Genomic DNA, 17,013 nt, shown 5'->3' with positions numbered 1-17,013 from the left:
AGCAGTCCAGTGTGCCAGCAGCACCTCTGTTTCCAAGATGGCAGAGGTCTGGAGCACACTGGAGGAGCTCTGGGCACCTCCCAGGGGAGGTGCAGGCCAGGGGAGTGGTCACTCCCCTTTTCTTTGTCCAGTTTCGCGCCAGAGCAGGGCTGGGAGATCCCTGAACCGGTGTAGACTGGCTTATGCAGAGATGGGCACCATCTGTGCCCATCAAAGCATTTCCAGAGGCTGGGGGAGGCTACTCCTCCCCAGCCCTGACACCTTTTTCCAAAGGGAGAGGGTGTAACACCCTCTCTCTGAGGAAATCCTTTGTTCTGCCTTCCTGGGCCAAGCCTGGCTGGACCCCAGGAGGGCAGAAACCTGTCTGAGGGGTTGGCAGCAGCAGCAGCTGCAGTGAAACCCCGGGAAAGGCAGTTTGGCAGTACCCTGGTCTGTGCTAGAGACCCGGGGGATCATGGGATTGTCTCACCAATGCCAGGATGGCATTGGGGGGGCAATTCCATGATCTTAGACATGTTACATGGCCATATTCAGAGTTACCATTGTGAAGCTATACATAGGTAGTGACCTATGTATAGTGCACGCGTGTAATGGTGTCCCCGCACTCACAAAGTCTGGGGAATTTGCCCTGAACAATGTGGGGGCACCTTGGCTAGTGCCAGGGTGCCCACACACTAAGTAACTTAGCACCCAACCTTTACCAGGTAAAGGTTAGACATATAGGTGACTTATAAGTTACTTAAGTGCAGTGGTAAATGGCTGTGAAATAACGTGGACGTTATTTCACTCAGGCTGCAGTGGCAGGCCTGTGTAAGAATTGTCAGAGCTCCCTATGGGTGGCAAAAGAAATGCTGCAGCCCATAGGGTTCTCCTGGAACCCCAATACCCTGGGTACCTCAGTACCATATACTAGGGAATTATAAGGGTGTTCCAGTATGCCAATGTAAATTGGTGAAATTGGTCACTAGCCTGTTAGTGACAATTTGGAAAGAAATTAGAGAGCATAACCACTGAGGTTCTGAATAGCAGAGCCTCAGTGAGACAGTTAGTCATAACACAGGTAACACATACAGGGCAAACTTATGAGCACTGGGGCCCTGTCTGGCAGGGTCCCAGTGACACATACAACTAAAACAACATATATACAATGAAATATGGGGGCAACATGCCAGGCAAGATGGTACTTTCCTACAATGTCAAAGTCTGAGTCGCCAACCTTCAGAAACAGGAATAGTCAACACACTTCCTCGACCTGGAGAAATGGCATCCACCCTCCATCTTGTACCACGTTAAGGCAGTTGTGGTCCAAAATTGATCCCACTGGTCACAGGAACCAAAATCACACTACACAGAAACGTGCATGTGCCCTATATCCACCATGCACTTGACACACACCATGTCAGCGCAAGGGTGGGTCAGTCACATTCCAGCAGAACTTTACATGTGTGAGCTGGTAGAAGGTACTGCTGTGAGCCAAGACAAAAAAGGTCTGCCCAGAACCATTAATCCTAAAAAAATCGATATGGTGCCACCATCAATGTGTCACCAATTTGTGATAGACAGAAGTCCTAAGTCACAACAAAGGGTAGGCCTGGTGTGCCCTCGTAGGTCCCGGAACAGATTTTGCAACAAGGCACAGCCATGGACAGCCTTAAGCCTCAGTGCACATGCTAGATTTGCATGCTGGTAGGCCCAAATTAAAAATCAAGTTATCAGTTTCACGTGCAGTTGGTAGGGCAGGATACAATCCCATATACTGTGCAGGGAGACATTCACATACCAACACCAACCTTCTGGGAACACCACTAGGGCAATACAGAGACCTAGAGTGCTAGGGATCACTTGCATGAGAATATCTCACTGGACCCAACCCACACCACAGGCCTGTGATCACTACCAGGTCAGTTCTCCAACGTCAGGAGAATTCAAGGGCAAATAAGCAATGTTTGCGATCAGGAATGCTGCCTAACCTTGAAGGCTGCTGGTGGGGAAAAATATTAGACTCAGCAAATATATCACACAGATGAGACAGCACATTTGTAATTAGGATTAGGTAAGAATATCCAATGGAAATCGATTTTTGCCCTTTCACAAATCTGCAGAAACTTTTGTAATGAATAGGTCCATCCCCCACTTTGGGTACAGCTGCAGGTCCGTCAAGTGGCAGGGTGAGGATAGAGTGAAAAAAGTTATATTTCACATTTTAACTCATAGGAATCATTGCTCCCTACTACAGAAAGAAATCTGACGGAAAATACACCAAACATAGTGTGAAGCTGGCCCTCGCTCAGAGGTGCCATTGCTTAGTTTGGTGTTACTCTGTTCATGCTTTGGGGAAATCAGCCTTTAAAAATGGTTTCAGTCTGGGCGGTTATATTATAGAGATGTCTTTAAAAAAAGTCAAACTTAATTGGATGAAGTGGCTTTTTTTATAGCAGATCAGACAATCAAGAACTACTAGCCAAACAACCAAAGGATGCTAAAGTAGCAGCAGATAAAACCTCTCAAAGAAAGCGGTGCATACAGGCCCCCCAGTTCACACTCGACATCTTCTGAATTCTTAAATGTTTTGGACTGCTGGTCCTGGGTCGGGCCAGATCTTTTAATGAGGGCATCAGTGGCGCACTCAGCTCCATAGCAGTTCTGTTTGACACTGAGGGGGGTGTCCTCTGGGTGAGGCAGGGTGGCACAGGGATACTGCGCCGGGGACTCCTGGCCCTTCAGTCACTCTACAGACTGAGTCACGATGGACTGGAACAAGAAGGCTGTCAAACATGGCAGCTGGATTCTGCCTCAGTGTGACCTGTGAGACTGACATACCTTATTGCAGCGGTTCCCAACCTGTGGTCCGAGCAGGGCGTCCGCGACTGCTTAGAAAATTAAATAATATTAACAGATTAGGTCCCCAACTTTCAGTAATGACTCAGTGGGGGGTCCCCAGATTCCAACAATGATTCATTGGGGGTCCCTGGGTTCCAGTAATGATAAAGTGGGGGTCCACAGAAGTCAATAGGTTGGGAACCACTGTCTTATTGGTTTTTGGGGGAATGGGGCTGTTTGGAACAGCTTTGAATTTATGATGAAATTTAAGCTCTCTCATGCCCTCTTTGGGCAAGTCACTGACAGTGCAGACACACTGGTCCACATTCTAAATGTGTTTGAATCTAATATTCAGGGATAGTGATGTGTGTTCAATATCGTAATACAGCAGCAGCAGCTCACTATTACTGAAAATAATCTGTTACACCTCCCAATTCTCATATGTCAGGACCTGTTTTCATCTACAGGAAACTTTTTATGGATGTTGCATGAAACATGAATGCAACATTTCTCTGTAAAATATCTGCAATCAACTCAGACACATTACTCACATTAAAAATGTATTCAATGGAAACAGTATTTGAAATAATCTGTTTAAGAATGATTCAAGGTCATCAGGGCAAGACTCCCTGCAGACCAGAGGTGCCTCTATGGGGGGCTCCTGAAAGACCGGGGTCACTTTACCCATGCCTTAAAACGTATCTGCCATAAGAAACCGAGGCCGCCAGGCGCGTTCACCTGCAACTCCTCATTTACAAGGATGTTCGAGGCGTTTACTTCTCAACACGTGGGGAGAAACATGAGGCTGGAAAGCTGGCAGAAACAGAGAGGAGGGTGGAAGCACACACGTCAGGAAGAACCTAAGAGGTAAGGTGAACAGTAGCCTACAAACTGGCCTGGAAAGTGTTGGCATATGTATAGTTTCTGTAGGGTTCACTCGTGCACGGTGTCACCTGTCTAGCACGGTATGCAAATGAAGACGGAAGCATCTTCCAGTGGGTCGTACATAAATACTGAGGGGTCAGAGAGTATTGAGCGGGGGCGGGTGAGGTCGGGAGAAGGGCGTGGGCCGGGCACCTCCATCAAAGGCCTGGTCAGCTACTGAGGGCCCAGGACGGGAGCAGTGAAAGGGGCGACAGAAGAGAGGGTCGGGGAGGGGCAGCAGGATGAGGGATGGACCCTGGCCAGGCCGAGCCTGGGTCACCGCTCATCCATCAGCCTTTCTCCGGCTGTCCTCCTGGTGTGCAGGGCGCCGCGGGGCGGGCTATGCGAGCGCGCATTTAGCGCTTCCGGGGCAAGTCTGCCCTGCAGGGCATGTGACGCCCGTGCCAGTGTGTGGGTGCCAGGCCTCTACTGGAGTCCTCCACAAGCACAAATCTCGCTGTCCATCTCCGGTGTCCATCAAGGCAAAGGCGTTTTAAGGCACTGGGCAAAGTGGGCAAAGTGGGCCCTGGCCCCAGCCTCCATGACAGAGACAGCTCGGTTCTGTTTGCCTCGATGAGCTTGAATGTTTCTGAAACAGATAGTTTTAAATACCATTTTCCATTAATTTATTTTGAATGTGGGTGATGATTGAGAGTATATTCGACATTTTGCAGAGAAATGTCGTGCTAATGTTTAATACAACACTCAGTGCATTTTAGATCACAATGGGGCCTGCATATGAGAACGGGAGGGTGTCAGGGAGATCATTCGCAGTAATATCAGTGAGCTGCTGCTGCTGCTGCTGTGTTACAATATTAAAAACACTTCGCCATCCCCGAATATTAGATGTGAACACAAAGAATTTAGACTCTCAGTGACCTGGCCAAAGAGGGGATGAAATAGTTGAAACTGGATCATAAATTCGAAGCTGTTACGAACAGGGCGCCACAAAATACAACTGGCCCAGGGCCCCCACATTCCTAAAGATGTCCCTGCTTAAAGTCGAGTAGATATGTCCAGGCACGTGGCTCTGCAGTCATGTGGGAATCGTTTAGAAATGCAATGACACTCTTTGGGGCTGGTGTTTTCTGCTGGCAGCCCCCCCCCCCCCCCAACCCCCCGTGCATGAGTGGCCACTGTTTAGCGTGTGCTTGAACTTGTGGTAGAAGGGGGCTTTGAAAGGGAGCCCCGACTCTGCACGGAGACCAGGCCTTAGCCTTGTCGGACCGAAGACTGGACCTTCAGTGCAATCACACAAAGCACGTCCAGTGAACTGGGGGGGGGGGGGGGGGAGGTATGGGGGGTTTGGGGCTCTCTCTGGCAGATAAACGGGGCTAGCGCAGGGCACAATATGACGCCCCCCCCGTAGAATGTGATGAGGGTAGGGTGACCAGATTTTAAAACCCCAGAACAGGGACATCTCTATTAAAAGCAGATGAGGGATGCACTTTGACACTATCCGAGGGCCACAGAATGACAGAGCTCATCAACAAAGAAATACAGAATCTGTACTAAGAAAATACATACAATTCCTTTTTTAAACTTTGTAAAATACCTGCTAATAAAATTGCTTTCTTATAACATTTGCTAATTAGCCCTGCTTTGGAACAGATAACAACGCCCCGGCTCCTCCCCCGGACACACTGTTTTCTGTCGACGTTTCTCAAACCCGGGACACGAGCAAAATCTGCAGAAATTTGCCACGACAACTGATGAAAACCCGGGATTGTCCCGGCAAACCCGGGACGATCGGTCACCCCACGAGGGCCTCCCGAGCTCCTATATTTTTGACATATACAACGCTTTACGATTGGTTATTGGATATTCAAGTGCTGCCATTCCTCGCAGTGGAGGGGTAGGGGGGGCCAGCACACATCATCAGTGTCACCCCCAAAGCCCGGTCCTCTCTGCAGCGCTGCGATAAGGGGCATCAGGGAGCGCGTCGAGTGGCAGGTGCCAGTCTGCGCCTAGACCGAGGGCCTCGCCCCGGGCCTCAGAAGTGCTAATCCAGCGGCTGGGACGGATAATCCCGGTGCCCAAGGGATGCCCAGGCCCTTCCAGGCGCTAATCCCAGCTCTGGCGCCGGCTGATAAGGCGCCCCTTGGGCACCGCGTGCAGCCCCCGCCGGGGAAGGACGGCAGGAGGCGGATGATAAACTGCTGCTTCCGGGGAGCCCGGGGCGAACAGGACACACCGGGCGCCGGTGCCCGGGAGGAGGAGGCGGGGACACAGTGGGAAACAGACATAAGGGGCACAGAGGGCACTGGAGAGAGGGGCAAAGAAAGACCGAGAGAAGGAGCGGGAGGCTTGGGCAGGGACGAGAGCGAAGCAGAGAAAAGGTGGAGAGAGGCTGAAGCGAGAGGAGACAGGAACAAGCCGATCAAAGGCAGGTGACGAACTCAAAGATATGTGCAAAGCATGAAGCAGAGACGAGGCGGAGGGCACAGGGATCACACGAATGGGTAATGCCAATAAATCTGGCTTTAATGTGCTAAAATATGGAAACAATATGTGTGCATGTCTGTATTCACAAGTATTACACCAGAAAAACTCTATTGGTACCAACAATGTCCCCACTAAGCACTGCCAATTACCCAAGATATTACATCACTCATGACATCTTCTATGACATCATTGATAATATCACTGTAACATTTACGGTAAAATTATTGAAGAGAAAACTGCATGGCAAGGGCGCAAGCTGTAGTTACCTTAGGACATGAGTTATACTTAATAACTAACAGCTGAATTTCAATGGTAAGAGTTTCATGCGTGTAAAATCTGAACCTAACTATAATGTTCCTGTAACCTTTGTTTTTAAGTGAATATCCATGTATTCATTCTTCACAACTGCCGGCTGCAGGTGTCCACACAAGTTTTATCCGTGGTTTCTTTTAGACTCCCTTCGAGAGAGCTCTTTGCTTTGCCACGCCAGGGAGGACATAAACAGCTCCCAGCTTTGCAAACATCCAAGTAGAATCGCTTGGCTTCTCCTCTTTTTAAAATACAGCTGCTCTTACCTGGACCAATGGCGGGAGAGTTTAAACTTTCTTCCTCCCTCTGGGGAGCGGCCTAGGAGGTGTTGACGAAGTGTGTCCCTCACTGGCATAAGGGTGAAAGGGAGATGTCCGAGTTCCACCGAGGCAGTTCACTGCTACCCAATTGCCTTCTCACCCTTGTGGCTTTGTGTAAGTTCCAGGGTGATCAGTAAGGACCCTCTGGCATTTTTCTGGGTTGGGAAGTTTGGGCATTCACCTCTGTCCTCTCCCATTCCATCACCGAAACGTGGGCAGGTGATTTAGCTGACAAAACAAAAAGGCATCTGTAGATGTTGAAAGCTGCCCTATGTGTCCTCTTCTCAACCACTCCTGAGTCCAAGAGTGAGGGGGGGGGACTTCTGGAGGGGAGGGCTCTCCATCTTCCCAGCCTTACATAACCCCTTCGCTGCCAGACCTTTTCCCCCTCCTGTGCCAGGCCTTTTTTTGGCTATTTGGGGCAATTCGCGCTTAGGCCCTCATAACTTTTTGTCCACATAAGCTAGCCAAGCCAAATTTGCGTCCTTTTTTTCCAACATCCTAGGGATTCTAGAGGTATCCAGACTTTGTGGGTTCCCCTGAAGGAGGCCAAGAAATTAGCCAAAATACAGTGAAAATTTCGTTTTTTTTTAAAAAAAATGGGAAAAAGTGGCTGCAGAAGAAGGCTTGTATTTTTTCCCTGAAAATGGCATCAACAAAGGGTTTGCGGTGCTAAAATCACCAGCTTCCCAGCTTTCAGGAACAGGCAGACTTGAATCAGAAAACCCAATTTTTCAACACAAATTTGGCATTTTACTGAGACATACCCCATTTTAAAGATTTTTTGTGCTTTCAGCCTCCTTTCAGTCAGTGACAGAAATGGGCATGAAACCAATGCTGGATCCCAGAAACATAAACATTTCTGAAAAGTAGACAAAATTCTGAATTCAGCAAGGGGTCATTTGTGTAGATCCTACAAGGATTTCCTACAGAAAATAACAACTGAAAAAGAAAAATATTGAAATTGAGGTGAAAAAAACTGCACTTTTTCTCTACGTTTTACTCTGTAACTTTTTCCTGCAATGTCAGATTTTTGAAAGCAATATACCGTTACGTCTGCTGGACTCTTCTGGTTGCGGGGATATATAGGGCTTGTAGGTTCATCAAGAACCCAAGGTACCCAGAGCCAATAAATGAGCTGCACCCTGCAGTGCGTTTTCATTCTATACCGGGTATGCAGCAATTCATTTGCTGAAATATAAAGAGTGAAAAATAGCTATCAAGAAAACCTTTGTATTTCCAAAATGGGCACAAGACAAGGTGTTGAGGAGCAGTGGTTATTTGCACATCTCTGAATTCTGGGGTGACCACAGTAGCATGTGAATTACAGGGCATTTCTCAAATAGACGTCTTTTTTACACACTCTCTTATATTTGGAAGGAAAAAATGTAGGGAAAGATAAGGGGCAATAACACTTGTTTTGCTATTCTATGTTCCCCCAAGTCTCCCGATAAAAATGATACCTCACTTGTGTGGGTAGGCCTAGCGCCCGCGACAGGAAATGCCCCAAAACACAACATGGACACATCACATTTTTTAAAAGAAAACAGAGGTGTTTTTTTGCAAAGTGCCTACCTGTAGATTTTGGCCTCTAGCTCAGCCGGCACCTAGGGAAACCTACCAAACCTGTGCATTTTTGAAAACTAGAGACCTAGGGGAATCCAAGATGGGGTGACTTGTGGGGCTCTGACCAGGTTCTGTTACCCAGAATCCTTTGCAAACCTCAAAATTTGGCTAAAAAAACACATTTTCCACACATTTTGGTGACAGAAAGTTCTGGAATCTGAGAGGAGCCGAAAAAATTTCCTTACACCCAGCGTTTCCCCAAGTCTCCCGATAAAAATGATACCTCACTTGTGTCGGTAGGCCTAGCGGCCGCGACAGGATTTGCCCCAAAACGCAACGTGGACACACCACAATTTTTGACAGAAAACAGAGGTGTTTTTTGAAAAGTGCCTACCTGTAGATTTTGGCCTCTAGCTCAGCCGGCACCTAGGGAAACCTTCCAAACCTGTGCATTTTTGAAAACTAGAGACCTAGGGGAATCCAAGATGGGGTGACTTGTGGGGCTCTGACCAGGGTCTGTTACCCAGAATCCTTTGCAAACCTCAAAATGTGGCTAAAAAAACCCACGTTTTCCACTCATTTCGGTGACAGAAAGTTGTGGAATCTGAGAGGAGCCACAAATTTCCTTCCACCCAGCGTTCCCCCAAGTCTCCCGACAAAAATGGTACCTCACTTGTGTGGATAGGCCTAGCGACCACGAAAGGAAATGCCCCAAAACACAACGTGGACACATCACATTTTTTCATAGAAAACAGTGCCTACCTGTAAAATTTGGCCTCTAGCTCAGCCGGCACCTAGGGAAACCTACCAAACCTGTGCATTTTTGAAAACTAGAGACCTAGAGGAATCCAAGATGGGGTGACTTGTGGGGCTCTGGCCAGGTTCTGTTACTCAGAATCCTTTGCAAACCTCAAAATTTGGCTAAAAAAAACACATTTTCCACCCATTTCGGTGACAGAAAGTTCTGGAATCTGAGAGGAGCCGAAAAAATTTCCTTACACCCGGCGTTTCCCCAAGTCTCCCGATAAAAATGATACCTCACTTGTGTCAGTAGGCCTAGCGGCCGCGACAGGAATTGCCCCAAAACGCAACGTGGACACACCACAATTTTTGACAGAAAACAGAGGTGTTTTTTGAAAAGTGCCTACCTGTAGATTTTGGCCTCTAGCTCAGCCGGCACCTAGGGAAACCTTCCAAACCTGTGCATTTTTGAAAACTAGAGACCTAGGGGAATCCAAGATGGGGTGACTTGTGGGGCTCTGACCAGGGTCTGTTACCCAGAATCCTTTGCAAACCTCAAAATGTGGCTAAAAAAACACGATTTCCACTCATTTCGGTGACAGAAAGTTGTGGAATCCGAGAGGAGCCACAAATTTCCTTCCACCCAAGGATTTCTGCTTGAGAAGCCTGTGGCCGCTCACCATTGCTATCTGGTAGAGACATATTCTAGTTGCAGATTCCTTACCTTTGAATTTCCCTCAGGCGTCAGACTGGATCCGGAGATTTTTCTTTGAGCAGTACCCCTGTGCACCGTTAGGAGGCGTCGGTCGATTCCGCGGGTGTCGATGGCATCGTGTTCGCTGTGATGACGCCGCGGTCGTATATAGGCGCCACCCCAACTTCAGTTTCTTTTTACGACTTTCCATGCCAGTAGCGCGGAGCCATGAAGAACACTGAGAATGGTGCGCCAAAACTAGGGCCCTTAAGGGGAAGATCCTGTCCCTAGAAATCAGTTTGCAGTGCGGGGAGGATGGGTGGGTCAGTAAGGATCTACAACTAGAATATGTCTCTATCAGATATATCGTTATTGAAGGTAAGTAACTTGTACATCTGATAGAGACTTCTAGTGGCAGATTCCTTACCTTAGAATAGATACCCGAGCAATACCATCCCCAGTGGTGGGCTGAGAACCAAGATCACCCAAAAATGTCCTGCAGGACCGAACGGCCAAAGTAGCTGCCTCTGCGGACCTGATTGTCCATGCAGTAATGCTTGGTGAAGGAATGCAAAGACATCCACGTTGCCGCATGGCAGATATCCAGGACTAGAACTCTGCATGCTAACGCTGTAGTAGCGGCAGTTTCTCTGGTTGAATGAGCTCCCAAACCCGCAGGAGGGGTTTGCTTTTTTGCCAAAGCATGACACAGCTTGATGCAGAGGACTACCCATCGTGAGATGGTTCTCTTCTGCACCACCCTTCCTTTCTTCGCACCCACACAACCCACAAAGAGTTGATTGCCCACTCAGAAATGTTTGGTACGATTTAGATAGAACGCCAACACTCTTTTTTGATCCTGGCGGTGGAGTCCCTCCTCCTCATGAGAGGGATTTGGGGGTGCCTAAAAGGTAGGCAAGGTGATTGATTGGCCTACGTGAAAAGGTGTCACCACTTTGGGAAGGAAGGAAGCCCTGATACGAAGCACCACCTTGTCAGGATGTACTGCTAGGAATGGTGGCTTCCAAGAAAGAGATTGAAGCTCACTCACTCTGCGCGCAGAGGTGATGGCAATCAAGGTGGCCGTTTTAAGGGTCAAGAGCCGCAGAGGACAGTTGTAGAGCGGCTCGAAAGGAGCACATATGAGGTATGTGAGGACCAAGTTCAAATCCCACTGGGGCATTATGAACAGGATAGGTGGAAACATAAGTGTGGGGCCTTTGAGAAACCTCCCAACAATGGGAGATTTGAACAGGGAAGGTTGGTCAGGTAGCCTTAAAAAGGCAGCAATGGCAAACAAACATCCCTTGAGGGTGCCCAGAGCAGAGCCCTGCTGAGCAAGAGAGAGAATAAAGAGAAGAACCTCTGAGAGAAGTGCAGAGAGGGGATCAATAGACTAGTTGATACACCATGCCACACATTTCTTCCAACTACAGGCGAATACCGTTTTGGTTAAGGGAAGCCTGGCTGCCAAAATGACATTACAGATTTAGGGCGGAAGGTCAAAACCTGTCAACTGCTGCCGCTCAATCTCTACGCAAGGAGGCGGAGACTGGACAGGTTCGGGTGAATGACCATACCCTGCTGCTGTGACAGAAGATCCTCCCGAAGGGGCAGTCTGATCAGAGGATCAATGGCCATGCTCAATAGCTTGGGATAACAGACTCTTCATGCTCAGTCCGGAGCCACCAGGATTACTTGGGCCCAGTGTTACCTGATCTTCTACAGAACTCTGGGCAGAAGTGGTATTGGTGGGAAGGCGTACAGGGGGCCTGAGCTCCACTCGAGATGAAAAGCGTCGCAGAGTGAGTGCTGCCTTGCAAACTCCAGCAAGCAAAACAGCTGACATTGCGCGTTCTCTGCGGAGGCGAACAGATCTAACCAAAACTCTCCCCACTGCTAAAAGAGACCTTGCGCCACCTCCAGATGGAGACGCCATTCGTGATCGACTATGCATCGATGGCTGAGTTTGTCTGACCTGACGTTCAGAAAGCCCGCCAGATGTTGAACCACCAGGGAAATGCACTGGTGTTCCAGCCATGTCCAGAGGCGAAGAGCCTCTTGACAAAGGGTCCACGACCCCACTCTGCCCTGCTTGTTGCAGTACCACATGGCGGTGGTGTTGTCGGTGAACAGCTGCGCCACTTTCCCTTTGAGACAGGGAAGGAATCAGGAGCGGCTCCTCTGTTAGAGCGGAGGAGCGTCGCCCCCCACCAGCAGCAGAAGCTGCAAAACTTTCACAACGAGGGGATAATAAACTATTTTTACTATCCCCTCGTTGTGAAAGGGGCAGGGCATCTGGGGTGAGGAGCTCAACACTCCCCCTCATTGCACACGTATGTTTGGCTGGCCGTCTTGGGCCAGCCAAACACATTTGCGCAGTAGGCTCTCTCCAGACCGGCGATACAGTTGCTGGGCTGGAGAGAGCCTACACAGGCTCCCAGTCTGCCTGGGAGTGCCCAGCCAGGGCGCTTCCAGCCAATCCTTACGCTGCTTTGAGCAGCGTCAGGATTGGTCACAGGGCAGGCTGGGAGTCTGTGCCTGCGTCCGGTCAGCAGGGAAAAGAAGTGCGGCGCAGGACTGCGCCAAAAGGTTTTTTATTTTTTTAAATTTAATTTTATTACATTTTAGGTCGCCCACCCCACCCCACCCTCTCCTCGCGCCCCGCACCCACCCCGCTCCGCTCCTTTTGAGCAAAGCGAGCTGCGACTGGAAGGAATGCTTTTAATGCAAGTCAGATTGCCGGGAGCTACAAAAGGTTGATGTGGAGCCCAGATTCTGCCGGTGACTAGAGACTTCTGATCTCCGCATCTCCCATATGGCCGTGCCATCCCAGGAGTGACACATCTGTCACTACTGTGATATCTGGTTGAGGAAGGGAGAGGGATCTGCCGTTGACCCAATCTGTAATTGACAACCACCACTGCAGGTCTTTCGCAGTTCCCTCAGAGAGCTGAACCATGTCGGAGAGATTCCCATGATGCTGCACCCACAGGTCCCACTGCACAGCCCGCATACGTCATCTGGCATGTTTGACCAGCAGCCTCAGAGTCATCCTCACCGAAATCCAGGATAGAGGCTGAAACATCAGTATAACAGCCTGACATCCTGGACTCGCTTTTAAGGGAGGATAAGCCGAAAACTGCACTGTGTCCAGAACAGCTCCGATGAAAGGGAGCATCTGAGAGGGAGTCAGGTGCGACTTCGGCATGTTTATAGTGAACCCCAGTGAACGCAGGAGGTCTGCCATAGTCTGGAGGTGGGAGATGACTTTTTGGAGCGTGTCCGCCTTCAACACCCAGTCGTCGAGGTAGAGGAAGACTGGAACCCCTAACCTGCGCAGATGAGCTGCAACCACTACCATCACTTTCGTGAACACTCGAGGGGCATTGATAACGCGAAAGGGGAGCACGGTGAACTGAAAGTGCTTGTGACCTGCCACGAATCGTAAGTAACGTCTGTGGGCCGGCAGGATGGAATGTGGAAATAGGCATCCTGCAAGTCCAATGCTACCATCCAGTCTCCAGGGTCCAAGGCAGAAAGAACCTGAGCTAGGGTTAGCATCTTAAACTTCTTCTTGAGGAAGAGATTGAGGGACCAGAGATCTAGGATAGGACGAAGGCCCTTGTCCTTTTTGGGCACCAGAAAGTAGCAGGAATAACAACCACAACCTACTTCTGGCACAGGGACCCTCTCTATGGCTCCCCTGGCCCAGAGAACCTTAGCCTCCTCGCTGAGAAGTGGCATATGATCCTCTGATAGATGATCGTATGATGGTGGCATGGCTGGAGGAGGTGTCTCGAAGGAAAGGGAGTATCCCATTCAGACAACTTGCAACACCCACCTGTCCGTAGTAATGGATTCCCAGAGGGGCAGGTGATGGTGAACCCTGCCGCCAACTGGTCCTGGATGGTCCTAAGACCTAGGAAGCTTTGGCGGCAGAGGAGGGGGTGGGGGTGGACTGGGTGGCCCGCTGGCTCCCACGAGCTCTTGTGATCCTGTGGCAGCGCAGGAACTGTACAGCATGCGCAGGTCGGTGGCCAGGTGGAAAGGAACACGGTTGGGACACCCCTTCCCTAGCTACGAAAGGAACAATAGGCAGACTGCTGGGGGCGAGGAGCAGCTGCAAGGCCAAGGGACAAAGCCATAGCCCAGGAATCCTTAAAGCGTTTGAGCGCTGAGTCCACCTTGCCTCCGAAGAGGCGGGTGCCATCAAAGGGCATATCCATCAAGGACTGCAGGACATCCCCAGAAAAGCCAGATGTCCTCAACCAGGCATGGCGCCTCAAGGTCACTGTCAATGCGACCGATCAGCCCACTCAGTCAGTCGCATCCAGTCCACAACGAATCATGAACTTTGCTGCATCTCTTCCGTCTGTAAGAGCTTGGGAGAAAACAGTCCGGGTCGCCTCTGGAACATGACGGAGCACTTGCGTGACCGTATCCCAGAGAGTATGGAAATAGAGGACCAAAAGGCATGCGGTGTTCATGGACTACAGCACTAGACGGGCGGAAGAAAACATCTTCTACCCCAAGTTGTCCAGTCTTTTCAATTCCATCTCCGTGGGATTGGTAGGGATTTTGCCAGAAGATGATGAAGCCTGGATGACAAGGCTCTCAGGCGTAGGGTGTTGTGTCAGGAATTTTGGGTCTGTTGGCGCAAGCCAATGGTGGGGGGCAACTGTCCTATTCACAGGAGCCCCTGCTGGGTCTGGACCAGGTACCCAGAAGGACGTCGTTAAATGCTTCATTAAAGGGAAGGAGGAGTTCCGAGTTGGAGGCCCCAGGTTGAAGCACCTCCTCACCTCCACAGAGGGAATCTCGAGGTCCAAAACCACAGCAGCCATTCTCACCACCATTGGGTATGACACTCCCTCCTCCGTGGCACAGTAGGGGGAGAAGGCATACCAGGGTCAGGAGAGGTGTCCAATCCACTGGCGTCTCTCAAACCCTGAACCCAGTCCATGTCAGGGTCAAGCTGGTATTCTAAAGGGTCCAGTGACCCCTCTACACTATCCCCATATCCATACTCATAGCAATATGGGGTCAGAATCAAACCTGGGCCCAGGAGAGCCCATAGAAAATAGAATTGGCGTTGAGCAATGCTGTTCTGGGTCATCGGGAATTAGTATAGGGTCGACGTTGACTGTGGGCCCAACGCCAGGGAAGGTTGGCATGGCCGGGGACGGAACGGATCCGGAGGCGCCTTCCGGAGTCAGGGCCAAAGCCGATGACTTGGAACCCGAGGGGGCCCTCACCGACTCCCCTGGGCCCGAAGGCGCCGAGGGTGGGTCGGTCTGCCCAAATATGAGGGGCATGGCCTCATAAAATTCCTTAAGTTGGGCAGGCGTGGTATCCGGCTCCTGGAAAGTCGGGGAGCCACGGAGCATACCCAGACGGAGGCTCCGAAGACAGAGGCCTAGAGTGTTGATGCTGTTTGCGCGTCATGTCGTCCGAGCGACGGGGTTAAGTCGAACAACATTTCGACTTCTTCTTTTTGTGACCAGAGTGTCCAGATGACTTGGACGATGTGAGTGGTGAAGACTCTGTGACGGGTCTCCTGATCTTACTCTTGAACAAGACCGGGAACGACATGGAGTTGAGTGCCGGGCCGCCATGAGCTTTAGGGACCACTCCCTCAAAGTCTTCGGGTTCATGGCCCGACACTCGGAGCACAACTTCGGGTCGTGATCGTGCTCCAGACACAAGAGGCACATGAGGTGCAGATCCATCACCGACATCATTCGGTGACAGGAGTCGCAGGGCTTGAATCCGGTCTTACAGGACATCCCTAGACGCATCAAAACTTGTCAAAAACGAATCGACAAAAGTGTTGCAGTTAGTCAAAAAATGACTGGGGTAGCTCTTCTTCGGATCTGTGCTCAGGCTGGTGCAGAAAGAAAATAATTGACCTCAGCGCGCCGGGGTGGAGCCTATATATGACCGCAACATCATCACTGCGAAGCAGATGCTGACGACGCCCACGGAATCAACCGGCACCACCTAACGGCACGCAGGGGGTACTGCTTGAAAAAAAATCTGGATCCAGTCTGACACCTGGGGAAAATTCTAAGGTAAGGAATCTGCAATTAGAAGTCTCTATCAGATAGCCATATTATGTAATTGAAACATGTTACACCCTTCGAACACACCTAATACGCTTCTCACACTTAAAAGACTGCTCACACACCCTGCTTCTGAGTGCAATCTCTGAACTCAGCAGTAAACACATAGATACATGGAGCCCTCCTTACAGACCCTGTTTGCCGGCACTCTCCTTTCTCACTTTATTCTGATCTCACACTTAATACTCTCCTCACACTCCCTGCTTCTGAGTGCACACTGCACAAACAAACATTCATACCACAGACCACGATGCCATCCATGTTCACCAGCGCACCCCTTGCACGTCCTGTTCCCCTCGTCTCCTCACATACTGATAGCCAGTGTTCTCACCACACGCCCGCTCCCCCGGCTGTGTCATGGCTACTCTGTGCTCCACTCACATACTAGCTCTCTCCACACAGACCCTGCTCACCGGTGCACTCACACCACGCACGTCATTTAGGGGTCACGTGCCCCTTGCGACTCCTGGCACTGACTTTGAGACCCCTGGCCTCGGAGGTGGCAAAATAAGTGCCAGGAAGAAAGGGACAGCTCGTCCTTACTGGCCTTGCTTGGGGCTCACTGCTTTTATTTTTTTTATTACATTAATAGTGAAGAATAATATATTATTCACTATTAATGTAATAAAAAATGGAGTACAATTAGCCGGAATATGACCCTTCATGGTAGCTGAGGAAGGTAAAAAAAAAAAAAAAAACACATTTAAATGTATGTTGTGTGCATGCTTGTGGGACAGAGTGTGCTTGACTAAAAGAGAGTGTATGAGAGAATGTGTGTGTACATGTAAGCGTGTGAATAAAAGTTAAGATGTCACTTCCGCTAACACTGGCATTGTATTGTTTTCTATTGTAATCGTATTTATATAGCGCTTACTACCCCTGACGAGACGTCCATGCCCACGCCCTCCACCCTAGCGCTATGTCACACTGCTCGGGCGCTCTCCTCACACACACACACGGTGCCCTCCTCACAGGCTCGGTGCCCGCCCTCCCTTGTGCTCTCCTCCCACACCCTGCTTCGTCCCCCCCCAGTGCTCTGCCTCTCCTCCTCGGGGCTCCGACCAGTCTC

The 17,013-nt window shown here is 50.0% G+C and overlaps 1 protein-coding gene across 4 annotated transcripts in view; it reads right to left on the bottom strand.

The window, feature by feature from the left end:
- The window catches only part of ST3GAL3 (ST3 beta-galactoside alpha-2,3-sialyltransferase 3), an 807,542-nt gene that overhangs the window by 83,912 nt on the left and 706,617 nt on the right, over positions 1 to 17,013 (bottom strand). The gene's annotated exons all lie outside the window — the stretch shown is intronic.

Source organism: Pleurodeles waltl, chromosome 4_1, assembly GCF_031143425.1.
Source record: "Pleurodeles waltl isolate 20211129_DDA chromosome 4_1, aPleWal1.hap1.20221129, whole genome shotgun sequence".
NCBI classification, from domain to species: Eukaryota; Metazoa; Chordata; class Amphibia; order Caudata; family Salamandridae; genus Pleurodeles; species Pleurodeles waltl.
The sequence above is the reverse complement of the archived record's forward strand: the minus strand, read 5'-3'. Positions and strand labels throughout refer to the sequence as shown.